This window comes from Neofelis nebulosa, chromosome 2 (genome assembly GCF_028018385.1).
Source record: "Neofelis nebulosa isolate mNeoNeb1 chromosome 2, mNeoNeb1.pri, whole genome shotgun sequence".
Lineage (NCBI taxonomy): Eukaryota > Metazoa > Chordata > Mammalia > Carnivora > Felidae > Neofelis > Neofelis nebulosa.
The window spans coordinates 206,919,412-206,931,922 of record NC_080783.1 but is presented as its reverse complement, the minus strand read 5'-3'; the positions used below and the strand labels follow the sequence as shown (position 1 = coordinate 206,931,922).

The following is a 12,511-nucleotide window of genomic DNA, read 5'->3' as shown; positions in this document are numbered from 1 at the left end:
GCTCAGTCAGTCGAGCGTTGGACTTCAGGTCAGGTCATGATCTCACAGTTCATGCGTTTGAGCCCCACATCAGGCTTGCTGCTGTCAGCACAGAGCCTGCTTTGGCTCCCCTGTCCGTGCTCTCTCTCTGACCCTCCCCCTGCTCGCACTCTCTAAAAATACATTACAAAAAAAAAAAAAAAAAACAGATTGTATAATCATATGATTTATATTATGTTCAATAAAAACCAAACTCCAGGGGCCCTGGGGTGACTCAGTCAGTTAAGCGTCTGAGTCTTGGTTTCAGATCAGGTCAGGATCCCATGTTTTGGAGATGGAGCCCACATGGGGCTCCTGGGCTGGGTAGGGAGCCTGCTTGGGATTCTCTCTCTACTTCTTTCTATGCCCCTCCCCAACATGTGCTCTTTCTGTCTCTCACATATATAAATTCTTTTTTAAATGTATCCTTAGGGCAAAAAAGAATACATTGAACATGTGACTATCACAGCCCTGAATTTTTAACCTTTAGTTTACTTTTTCTAAAAAAATAATAAGTATAAAGATTACTTTTTCTCCCAAGAACAAGCTACTGATAAACACAGCATGGAAATATATTGAAACAATCTGAGTGACAAAAGGAAAATTAAAAAACAAAAGCCAACCAGTACCTACTACATTATTCCTTTTCCTATTATACTTTTTAATAAGTGTCTTGAGAAGGAGTTCATCATTATACAAAGCAGACCAATGGCGGGGTGAGGGGGGGAGGGATGGAAAAGAAAGATTAGGAAGAAGGGAGGGAAGTTAAGAATGACGCATATATTAATTTTATCGATTGTGGCAAAGGTTTTCATGGGAGTATGTTAAACCTAACCACATTATACACTTTAAAGAGTATACTTTAAATATATTTAAATCATAGGCACTATATATACTGTATATCAAATATATCTCAAGAAAGCTGTTTACAAAAATAAAGTCTACATAAATAAATCATCAGCTCAAGTGGTGTATTTACCATGGGGGAAAAAATGCATTGTTATTCTGTGCTGGATTACAGGACAATTAAGTAGATTTACATCTCACTAGAGTGTTGATCAACCCACGCTAAATTTTGTCTCTGTGCAGCTATCTCCATTGACATGTTGGCCAACTCAGTATTTATTAGTGACTTGAAAACAAACATAAACGTATGATCTTCTAATTAGATGACACAGAACTATAGGATGACAGAAACAAGACTTTAAAAGTATAAGCTGGCTGAAAAGGATTATGAAATGTTATCGCATTAAGGAATAATTCATTCAGATTTAATTATTTATAGGAATTCTGGAAAAGCAGTTAATAAGACAACTCTTATAATCTACCAGAATATGACTGCTGCTTTTTGTAGTCATTATTCCAGAAAATTCCAGTTTATTTCTGCAATTATATTAAAAATACTGGCTTACTGGGGCGCCTGGGTGGCGCAGTCGGTTAAGCGTCCGACTTTAGCCAGGTCACGATCTCTCGGTCTGTGAGTTCGAGCCCCGCGTCAGGCTCTGGGCTGATGGCTCAGAGCCTGGATCCTGTTTCCGATTCTGTGTCTCCCTCTCTCTCTGTCCCTCCCCCGTTCATGCTCTGTCTCTCTCTGTCCCAAAAATAAATAAACGTTGTCTCTCTCTCTGTCCCAAAAATAAAAAAAAAAAAAAAAAAAAAAAAAAAAACATTGAAAAAAAAAAATAAACGTTGAAAAAAAAAATTAAAAAAAAAAAATACTGGCTTACTAGTCATAAAATCTAATTTCTCTAAAGAAAATATGAAGCCAAACACACACACAAGATGGTAAAATTTCAGTTTGTTTTTCATAAGTATGCTAATTGAGAGAGTTATTCATGAATATATTTCAAGTTACTGGCTCATTCCTTCAGTTTTGCCATTTCTTCTCTACCATGTAATATATACCTCTCTTACTAGAGTTTAAAAAATACTGGCTCTATTCTTTTTTTGTTCACATAATCAATCACTCTAATATAATAACGGTTAATAAGGTATAATAACAAAAGTATCCTTCCCATCCCAGAGAAACATTCCAGGGAGAAACTTATATAAATCAGGCTTAAGTAAATAAATAAATGATAATCAAGCTAAAACATGTAACTGAGTCCTCCTTTGGATACTTCTTTGATTACCAGCAGAAAACCTACTAAAATGGCTGGCATAAGTGCATAAAGCCTGCATATCAGACACAAAAATGTAAAATCTTTGATTGTCTAATTGTTTAAGACTGGCCAGGATTCATGTTTTTGTCTTTCAAGGAATTCAACCAACTCAATTAAAGTGACATATGGGCACCATGTGGTAAGGCAGGAGGAGGTGAAATGAGGGTTAGCCTTTATTTTATGACACAGAAACGATGCTAATGGACCCAGACACTAGAGAAACAGTAACCAATACGTAATCTTGGGGTTGAGAAAAGGGGGAATTAAGAATGTCAGAGCAGCTGGTCAGCCACTCTCCTACTCATTCAGTTAATGTGCACAACACTGTAAAAGCAAGGCAGAAATTTAAATTGCTATGAATGGAAACTGATTACAAAAGTGAAGACTGCCATATTTTAAGGTAACTTTTTATTGCCTAAAATAAAACCCCTCATCCTTCCAGAACAGGCAGTATATGTAATTGATGTACCCACTTTTTTAACTGATCGAAGGACTACATATATAACAGTAGCTTCAAACAGTAAAAGTCAACTTTGATCTAAGTAAAAAAATAAATTCAAAACCTTTGTTCCAAAACACGACATGTAAAATCTGTAGCAGGCACTGTGCTGTCACTCACAAGATAATCTTCTCTCCAAAGTACTAAGGTTACAAAGTCACATGTCTTCACTTATGAGGAGTTTCAAAAACATGTCTATACTTTAGCTCAGTAATTTCATTTCTAGAACGTTATTCCACAAAAATAACCCAAAATTCAGGAAAGACTTTAAATTCAGTCAGTTATTCCTGATAGGAAATTTAGAAACAACCTAACGTTTAACTTCTCACCAAAATAATGTTTAATTCTATTCATTCTTCGCAACAATAACCCTATTCCTGCCCCGGTGTTCATTTGTATACAGTACCACATTCATTCAGTTACTCAAAGCCAAATCCCTAACGTCCCCCTTCAGTCTTCTTCCTCCCACATCTCACGTGCAAGCTACCACGATATCCTACTGCATCTATATACCAAATCCCACCACTAATCTTCTTCCGCTACCATCTTAGGGCAAGCCACCGTCATCTATCTTCTGCCTGTTTTACTTGAACAATCACTTAACTCATCTTGTTTCCACTTCACCAACACAGCCACCTGCCCTAGTCACAGTCTGCTATCTACACAATAGCTACAGTCACCCTTTAAAAGGAAATTCAGATCTCCTGCTCTTAAGTTTCTAATGGCTTTCAATTACATTTAGATTATAATAATCCAAATTCTTACCATGCTAAACAATGCCCCATCTAATCGGATACTCCACACGCTTCTCTGAATTCTGTTGCCACCCTCTCTACTCCACACTAGTTTCCCTACAATTCTAAGATCACACGAAGCACCTTGCTATCTCTGGGCCTTTGATTTTTATTCTTTTTATCATTTATTTTTGTTTATTTTAGAGAGAGTGAGCAGGAGAGGGGGCAGAGGGAGAAAGAAGGGAGGAGAGAGAGACAGAATCTTAAGCAGACTCTCTGCAGACTCGGGACTCAATCCAATGACCCTGGGATCATGACCTGAGCAGAAACAAGAGACACTCAACCAACTGAACCACCCAGGCACCCCTCCCTGGACCTTTGCACTGCAGTTCTTTCTACTAGAAATGTACTTTCCCTAGAAATCTGCAAGACTCACTCCCTCACTTCTTACCTCTCTATTTATAGGCCTTATTTAGATAGAACTTCCCCTGAGAGCCCAAGGAAAATCGGAGTCCAATCATTCTCTATCCCTTTATCATGCCTCATTTTCATCAAGGCTCTTATTACTACCCAAAACTGTAGTGTGCATATAGTTGTTTACTTTCCTTCTATCCCATGGAAAGGTACAGACTCTATGAGTACGGAGGGTTTGGTTTACTCACTACTACATTCCCAACACCTACACAGTACCTGACACACATTAAAAGCTTGAGATAGATTTGTCAAATGTTGACTGAATACTACATTCTTGTTAAAAAAAAAAACAAAACAAGAGAAAGCCATTTATTATTTAAGACGTGTTTCAAATAGCAAAGGAAATGCTAACATTATAATATAAACTGACAAAATATAATAAAGTATCTTATACAGAGCCTACAACACAGAAAAAAAAGACAAAGGAAACTCTATAAAAAAAAATGGTTATAGTAGATGCCTGTAGAAATCACTTAACATTACTAAAAATTTTCATTTTCTTCTTTTACCTATCTTAACTGTGAAAAATAACTGAATGGCAAAGCTGCCTTTATGCTCAGGACTAACAAAACAAACAAAACCCTCTGGTCTATAGAAAGTTTATGCTAGAAAAAAACTTGGAAGGTTATTTTTCTTTCTTTCATTTATTTATTTTGAGGGACAGAGAGAAAGCAAGAAAACAAGTACAAGCAGAGGAGTGGAGAGAGAGAAAGAGAAAGAGAGGAGAGGATTCTGACTCGGGGCTCGAGCTCATGAACCACAAGATCTTGACCTGAGCAGAAACCAAGACTGATGCTTAACCCAATGAGCCACCCAGGTATCCCTCTAAAGGTTATTTTTCCATGTAAATTGAAGTTTCTCAATTACTAAAAAGATCAAGCAATTTGTTATACGAACTGAGTCCATTTTAAGAGTCAAGGGGTTCAAAAAGTAATTTACAAGTGTTAACTGATCTACACTAGGAATAAACTGAGATTTATTTCAGGGAAACCATCCTACCCATTCATGCACAATAGAGTTCTAACTCTTTAGGACAATCTTCAAACCTCCCAAACCCATCTATCGCATCTCTACTTCTGCTACAAAGCCTAGCACATATGCCACACTAAGCTGACTACTGGCCATTCCATTAAGAATGCCTCTGAATTTTAACTTCCTAGAAGGTTTTTTGCTCCCCTACTCTGCCTAGAGAAATCCTATACCTTCCAGCTTAGTGCCACTTCCTCAGTGAAGTGACTTCTTCCTTTCCCATATATAGTATCTTTTTCTCTCTTATCAAAGGTTCTTAGGGGCGCCTGGGTGGCTCAGTGGGTTCAGCATCCGACTTCGGTTCAGGTCATGATCTCATGGTTTGTGGGTTTGAGTCCCCCATCAGGCTCTGTGCCGACAGTTCAGGGCCTAGAGCCTGATTGGGTTCTGTGTCTCCCCCTCTCTCTGCCCCTGGCCTGCTCACACTCTGTCTTTCTCTCAAAAATAAACATACATTTAAAAAATTAAAAGAAAAAAAAGGTTCTTAACCTTGGGCCGATGAATGGCCTAATAATCTTTGTGAAATTTTGAAATTATATGTAGATACTGGGTATATGCTGTTTTTTGAGAAGAAAGCACTGTGACTACACTCAAGATTGTAAAAGTAATTCATAACCCAAAAGGATAAGAATCATTGCTTTATCATGCCACTTGAGATTACAATTATTTATTTACTCCTCTTTCTCACTACTCTGTGAGGTTTTCCTAAGTTTATTATCTTGAGAGTGAGAGAGAGAGAAAGAGAGTGCACGCGCGCACACACCCAACTGGGAAAATGGAAGAGAGAGGGAGAGAGAGTCCCAGGCAGACTCCTCACTGTCAGTGCAGCGACTGATGCAGGGCTCGAACTTACAAACCATGAGATCATAACCTGAGCTGACATGAGACACTTAACCGACGGAGCCGCCCAGGTGCCCCACTCTGTGAATTTCTTTTAAAGCACCTTATCGATATGGTAAGGAATAAATGGTATGATGAACTGAAATGTTTAAAAGCTAGGTCTGATTGCTCAGTTTTCCCTAAATTCCCTTAGGCTCACTTTAAGACACCTGAAATCCGCTTCTAATTTTATTACCTTCATCCTCTAACTTTTAAATTTCCCTCCATTTATGAATTTGAATCAATCATTTAACATAAAAAGTTTAACTTCCTAGGGGCGCCTGGGTGGCTCAGTCCATTAAACATCGACTTCAACTCAGGTCCTGGTCTCAAGGTTTGCGAGTTCGAACCCTGCTTCGGGCTGTCTGCTGTCTGTGCAGAGTCCGCTTTCAATCTTCTGTCTCGCTCTCTCTGCTCCTCCCCAACTCTCTCAAAATTAAATGTAAAAAATTAAATTTCCTGGATTAAAACCAATGTTCTCAGGGGCGCCTGGGTGGCTCAGTCGGTTAAGTGTCCGACTTCGGCTCAGGTCATGATCTCGCGGTCCGTGAGTTCTAGCCCCGCGTCGGGCTCTGTGCTGGCAGCTCAGAGCCTGGAGCCTGTTTCAGATTCTGTGTCTCCCTCTCTCTCTGACCCTCCCCCGGTCATGCTCTGTCTCTCTCTGTCTCAAAAATAAATAAACGTTAAAAAAAAATTAAAAAAAAAAAACAAACCAATCTTCTCATTTCTAAACTTTTTGAATTTTGTTATGTAATCAAAGGGAAAAAGAAAAACTTTTGAAATTAAAAAAAGTAAAATAAAAAAAATTTTTTTTAAATATCCAAAAAGAGGGGCGCCTGGGTGGCTCAGTAGGTTGAGCGACCAACTTCGGTTCAGGTCATGATCTCGCAGTTTGTGGGTTCAAGCCCTGCATCAGGCTCTGTGCTGACAGCTTGCTCAGAGCCTGGAGCCTGCTCCGGATTCCGTCTCCCTTTCTCTCTGCCCCTGCCCCTCTCACACTCTGTCTCTGTCTCTCTCAAAAATAAATAAACATTAAAAAACAAAACAAACCAACACTTTAAATATCCAAAAAGAAAATTAAAACTCAATATCCTAAAAGAATCACAAGACAAGGACAGAGGTAGGTTTATGGAAAGATGAAAAAATAGAAAAAAAGGTGACAGGTGTATGAGCCAATCTATCTGAAGACAATGCTTGTTTCATATTCACTTATTAAATTAAGATGATGGGGGGAAAGACCTAGTCACCCTTCTTATATTATATACACCTATTTCAGTTCAGGATTTTCATTTAATTTTTGCCAAAAACCTTTCACATGTCATTCAAACCAACACTGTTGTGACATCAAACGCTTATGTGCAAGAAGTTACCCAATACGACCAGCAACCATGAGGTACTCACCGTGCTATACACTGCCGGGACAGCGGGAGTGAAGAGTCGATCCTCGAGAGGCTGCTGTGCAGGTCCTCTAGGAATTCTAGAAGAGTGAGTTAAGGATAAGAGAACTCAAAAATGCCTTGCTGTAGCATTAGCAAAAAATTACCATCCTAAGATTCTGTCCATGACCCAAGTTTTGTCACGTAATTACTAAGGCTACTCATTTACTTCTCCACAAAAACGGAAAACAAATATTTCAAATTTCTTCATGTAATCAGATCAATCTCTCCAAGTGATTCCCATGATAAACGTTCCATGGCAACTCAAAACAAACAAGCCTCCACACTTTAGGTCCATGATGAGAATCTACCACCTTTACTTTCTAGAGAAAAAGACTAAGGAAGTATGAGCAGGACAGCCAGAAAGATACATGTAAATTACTGAAAAAGACACAGTCTCTTCTGCTAACTGCACAGGAATGACTAATATAATTGTTTCCTGGTTTTTCTATTTTAGTTGCTTCTTTCCCTTTTCCATATTTCCCAACCAACTCATTGAAAAAAAAAAAAAAAAAAAAAAAAAACACAAACCCACAATGGCTCTCCAGCAAACAATTAAAATATTCCAGCATGTGGCCAGGATATTGTTAAAAGACAAAAGACTATCATTTTACTCAGCTTCAAAAGTAAATGATGTGAGCTCCTTCCACCTGGTGATGAGAGATGATATTTCACCTCTCTAAGAATGTCAACAACAACAAAAAAGAACAGCAACCAAAAGATTAACAGCAATTCTCTCCACACAGTGGGATTACATAAGTGTATTGAATGTTTCCATAATAAAATTTTTGAATCATTTAAATGTACTATTTAAGAGGACTAAAAATATAATAAACCCAAAATGAAACAGAATGCCTCCCTAAACCTAACAAGTACTTCAAATTTCTATCATTTTCCTTTCTAATTCAATGAAACATTTTAGAAGACAAAATTCCAGCTACGATTAATAATTTTATATGAATGACCACAAGTTACAGAAATCTGAATCCTTAAAAGTTCAATTCTTTATATGTAAGTAGCAACAGTTTGTTGAGGTGGGAGAGGGAAAATAAAGCAAAAACCATCCATGGTTTAGCCACTCAAAATCAGTAACACTGTACCAGTCTCTAGACAATTCTTTAAACTAACCACCTCAGACCACACAGTTCATCCCCTACACATAAGAAACTGATTTAAACTACTGCAAGAAATAACAAAACTAAAACATTTCATACAGGAGCTGCTTCTTTAAAACTTTATATATGTTTGCAATGTAGAAAGCATAAGGCTAATAATAAGGTCCGGGACAATAGTCCTTCATTATGAGCTTGTCGATTCTTTCAGAAAGAAGATTACCCTTGGCTGGAATAAAACTTTCTTTGAATTATAGTTCTGCACCGCGGTCACATGAATGGTGGAAAATATGAGGCCATTCCTTCTTCTGCAAAGCCAACGACTTTTGCTTCTTCTAGCTAAGGCTAATTCTCACCACATGAGAATAATCTCAAATGAGAGTTATTAGTACTATGCCCCCAAAAGCTGAGACATGCCATTTAAACCTTACAAAGGAAGGTTAGAGGTTCCTGATTTCTATTAGTTATTTTATTGCCTAACAATACAATTATGAGATTTGTAAAGAGGCAATCATATACTTGGCCAAGAGTCCCACTAACAAACATTCTTCTGGGCCACAAATAATGTTTATTTTGTTTATTTCACTCTCTGTAAACCACCAACAGAATACTACAGGTTGATAAATTGTTTCTTAAAAGAATGTTGAAGTAAAAATTCTTAATTTTAAAACAAAAACATAATTCTATAAAAACAAAAACTGAAAATACAAGTCAGGAGATCTGAATCTAAAACAGGCTGCAAGCCTAACCAACTACGTTGTCTTCACCGAACCATTCCAAAATATCTCTTATAAACAGAATCAGCAAGAAGTAACCTGCCCCAGTTATTAAGGCTAGGTACTCAGGCCAGATCAAGTCTTCCTGAATTCTAAAAACCACTCTCTTCCTATTATATCAATATGTCACGAACAGAATAATGACCACAACCTGGTCAAACTATGGTTGCCCCTATCTATATGACAAAACTAAATGAACAGTTCGTCTCATAGAAGAGTCAATGGAGTGTCACCCCAAAATTTCTAGGAAGTCCCAAATTCTTGGCCTAAACTGAATCATCTGCCCAATGGCAAATGTACACTTATTAATACAGACTTAGCAATTAATGTATCAAAGTCAGCTTATTTTACAGAGCATTTTTTTCCTATCACATATCTTCATAAATATGCTAAAAACCACTAAATTGTACACTTTAAAAAGTGTGAATTTTATGGCATGTGAGTTATATCTCAATAAAAAGTTTAACTTGTGGGGTGCGCCTGGGTGGCTCAGGTCATTATCTCGTGGTTCTTGGCTTCAAGCCCTGCGTCCAGCTCAGTGCTCACAGCTCAGAGCCTGGAGCCCGCTTCAGATTCTGTGTCTCCCTCTGTCTCTGCTCCTCCCCTGTTCATGCTCTGTAGCTCTCTCTCTCAAAAATAAGCATTAAACATTTTTTTTTAATTTAACTTCCTATATTTTTGCTTCTTTGAAAGTAAGTTATTTAGCCCCTCTTTCCACTAAAAACAGCCTAAATAAACCAGACTGAAATAGGCACTAGGCATTTTCTCCATAAATAAGTTAATTCGAAGAAATGACGTGCATGTAAAGCTCTTTCACAACAACATACTTCCTCCTAATTCTGCCTGTAATTAAGCTTATTACCAGCTTTCACCAAGTACTGTATCTCCAGCATACATCACTGGATATTTACTTATTTACTTTTGAGCTCAAGGTAGCAAAAAAAAAAAAAAAAAAGGCTTCTCAGAGTACCACTTAAAATTCAAATTCAACTAATGAACAGTGATAATATGCATGTGCAGTGCTTCAGAATATGTTGTTTTTTTATTTTTTAAATCTCAACACTAAAACACAGTAGGCATACTCACTTGACATTTCTGCAGTTCAAACTACTATGGATTATACCATTAGGAAATATAAGCAAAATCATTAGCAAGACCAGAAGGATGGTATATAATAACTGAATTAAGATTCTAAATAGAAATACAAATGGAAAATAATTTTTTAATTCCGCACGTTCATTTTCTAATAAAAAATGTAAGAAATAAATAAAATTTGAAGACTTAAGAGTATTAAAGCACAACACACTCTAAATTGATTATTAAAGAACTCACTACATACGCTCCACATTAAATGTCAATTAGGCAGATACAAATTTTTCAAACACAAGATTTTGTCAAAGAAATCCAAAGATCAGTGAGATTATATAATGATCTGAATGTTTCCTGCTTATGTCAGGAAAGAAAGAAGGGACCAGTAATTTTTTAATTTACAGATGTGTACTGGGGGTGCCTGGGTGGCTCAGCCGGTTGAGCGACCGACATCAGCTCAGGACTTGATCTCACGGTTTTGAGTTCGAGCCCCACGTCGGGCTGTGTGCTGACCGCTCACAGCCTGGAGCCTGTCCAGATTCTGTGTCTCCCTCTCTCGATGCCCCTCCCCCACTCATGCTCTGTCTCAGAAATAAATAAATATTTAAAAAAAATTTTTTTTAAACTTACAGATGTGTACTGAAATTTCATGAATGATGAACTCTCATTAGGATGAAGTTTCTTGCTCAATGGCAATTGTATCTGACCCTGAGTTTGACCTCTAGTCACTATCTCCTCAAAAGGTTTTATCTTGAGAAATTAGAAAATAATTAATGAAAATCAATAGAAATCTTCCTCCAGTATGCTAAAACACTAATGTTCCATTTACAACTCACAGCTGAATGTTCCTAAACTTTACCCCAATCCATTATAAGAAAAGCTAGGGGCGCCTGTGTGGCTCAGTCGGTTAAGCATCCGACTTCTGCTCAGGTCATGATCTCATAGCTTGTGAATTCGACCCACACGTTGGGCTCTGTGCTGTCAGCACCAAGCCTGCTTTGGATCCTCTGATCCCCTCTCTCTGCCCCTCCCCTGCTTGCTCTCTCTCTCTCAAAAATAAATAAACACAGGGGTGCCTGGGTGGCTCCCTCGGTTAAGCGCCCGACTTCGGCTTAGGTCATGATGTCATGGTTCTTGGATTTGACCCCCACGTTGGGCTCTGTGCTGACAGCTCAGAGCCTGGAGCCTGCTTCGGATTCTGTGTCTCCCTCTCTCTCTCTGCCCCTCCTTTGCTCATGCTCTGTGTCTCTCTCTGTCTCTCAATAATCAATAAGTGTTTAAAAAAAAAACAAAACTTTTTTTTTTTTTTTAAGAAAAGCTACTCTCCCAAATCAATGCTCACCATAAGCAATATTTATAGTTACAACCTCAAGTTATTATTGCCTCACTGAAAGTGAAAGCAAGGGTACAAATCCCATTGCACAAATTACTTTAGAGAAGACACAGGAAACCGATTTCAGGAGATAAAAACAAATAAATGAAAAAGATCTTTTTCTACGTTATTTCTTATTTAAGCTTTATGGCAATATGGTAATATCAGTCAATTTACACCTTTCTCCACTTTCTCTTTTTTTGTTGGGATTTTATTTTCAAGTAATCTCTACACCCAGCGTGGGTCTCAAACCTACAACCCGAGATCAAGAGTTGCATGCTCTACTGACATGCCAGGCATCCCTCCTTCTTCAAATAGAGTTTTGATAACAATAAAGGAAGAGAACATGTATAACATAAAAGGATAAGGGCAGAATTTCTATACTACACTCTTTTCACATACAATTGCTTTGGAAATAGCTACATTCCATTTGGTATTATTTCCATTTAATTAATTAATATTAAATATATTAATATTGAATATAAATTCCATTTAATATTAATATAAATATCCCATTAAGGAAGGGATATACTCTTTAAAAATTAAAGAAATGCAATTTAAATAAACTAGCATATCTTGAAAATATACCCCCAAAAAAACAAAATTTAACCTACCTTTATAAAGGAGATGCACTAGCCAAAACTGGAAAAACACACTGTCTACATAAATGTAATTATAAGAAGCAATCCCATGTCACTGTTTATCACACAGAAAACTGTCCAGATTAATTCAGAATGTTTCAAAAAAATATTTTAAGAGTCCAAAATTATATTATTTGAAGTGTTTGAGATGTGCTGCATATAGAAACTGACTAATTAGTTATAGAAAGCTAATATAAAAAATAACGCCCTCTTGCTCGGACAACTGAATAGATATGCAAAGGAATGATGGTGGATTGCTTACTTGACAAAAATTAACTCAAAGTAGATCA

The 12,511-nt window shown here is 37.4% G+C and overlaps 1 protein-coding gene across 7 annotated transcripts in view; it reads right to left on the bottom strand.

The window, feature by feature from the left end:
* The window catches only part of EIF4G3 (eukaryotic translation initiation factor 4 gamma 3), a 320,627-nt gene that overhangs the window by 230,034 nt on the left and 78,082 nt on the right, over positions 1 to 12,511 (bottom strand). For all 7 annotated transcript variants that reach the window (XM_058718791.1, XM_058718790.1, XM_058718783.1 and 4 more), the window contains one exon: positions 7,197 to 7,272. The gene's annotated coding sequence lies outside the window, so the exon portion shown is untranslated. Of the gene's footprint in view, positions 1 to 7,196; positions 7,273 to 12,511 lie in introns of those variants that run through there.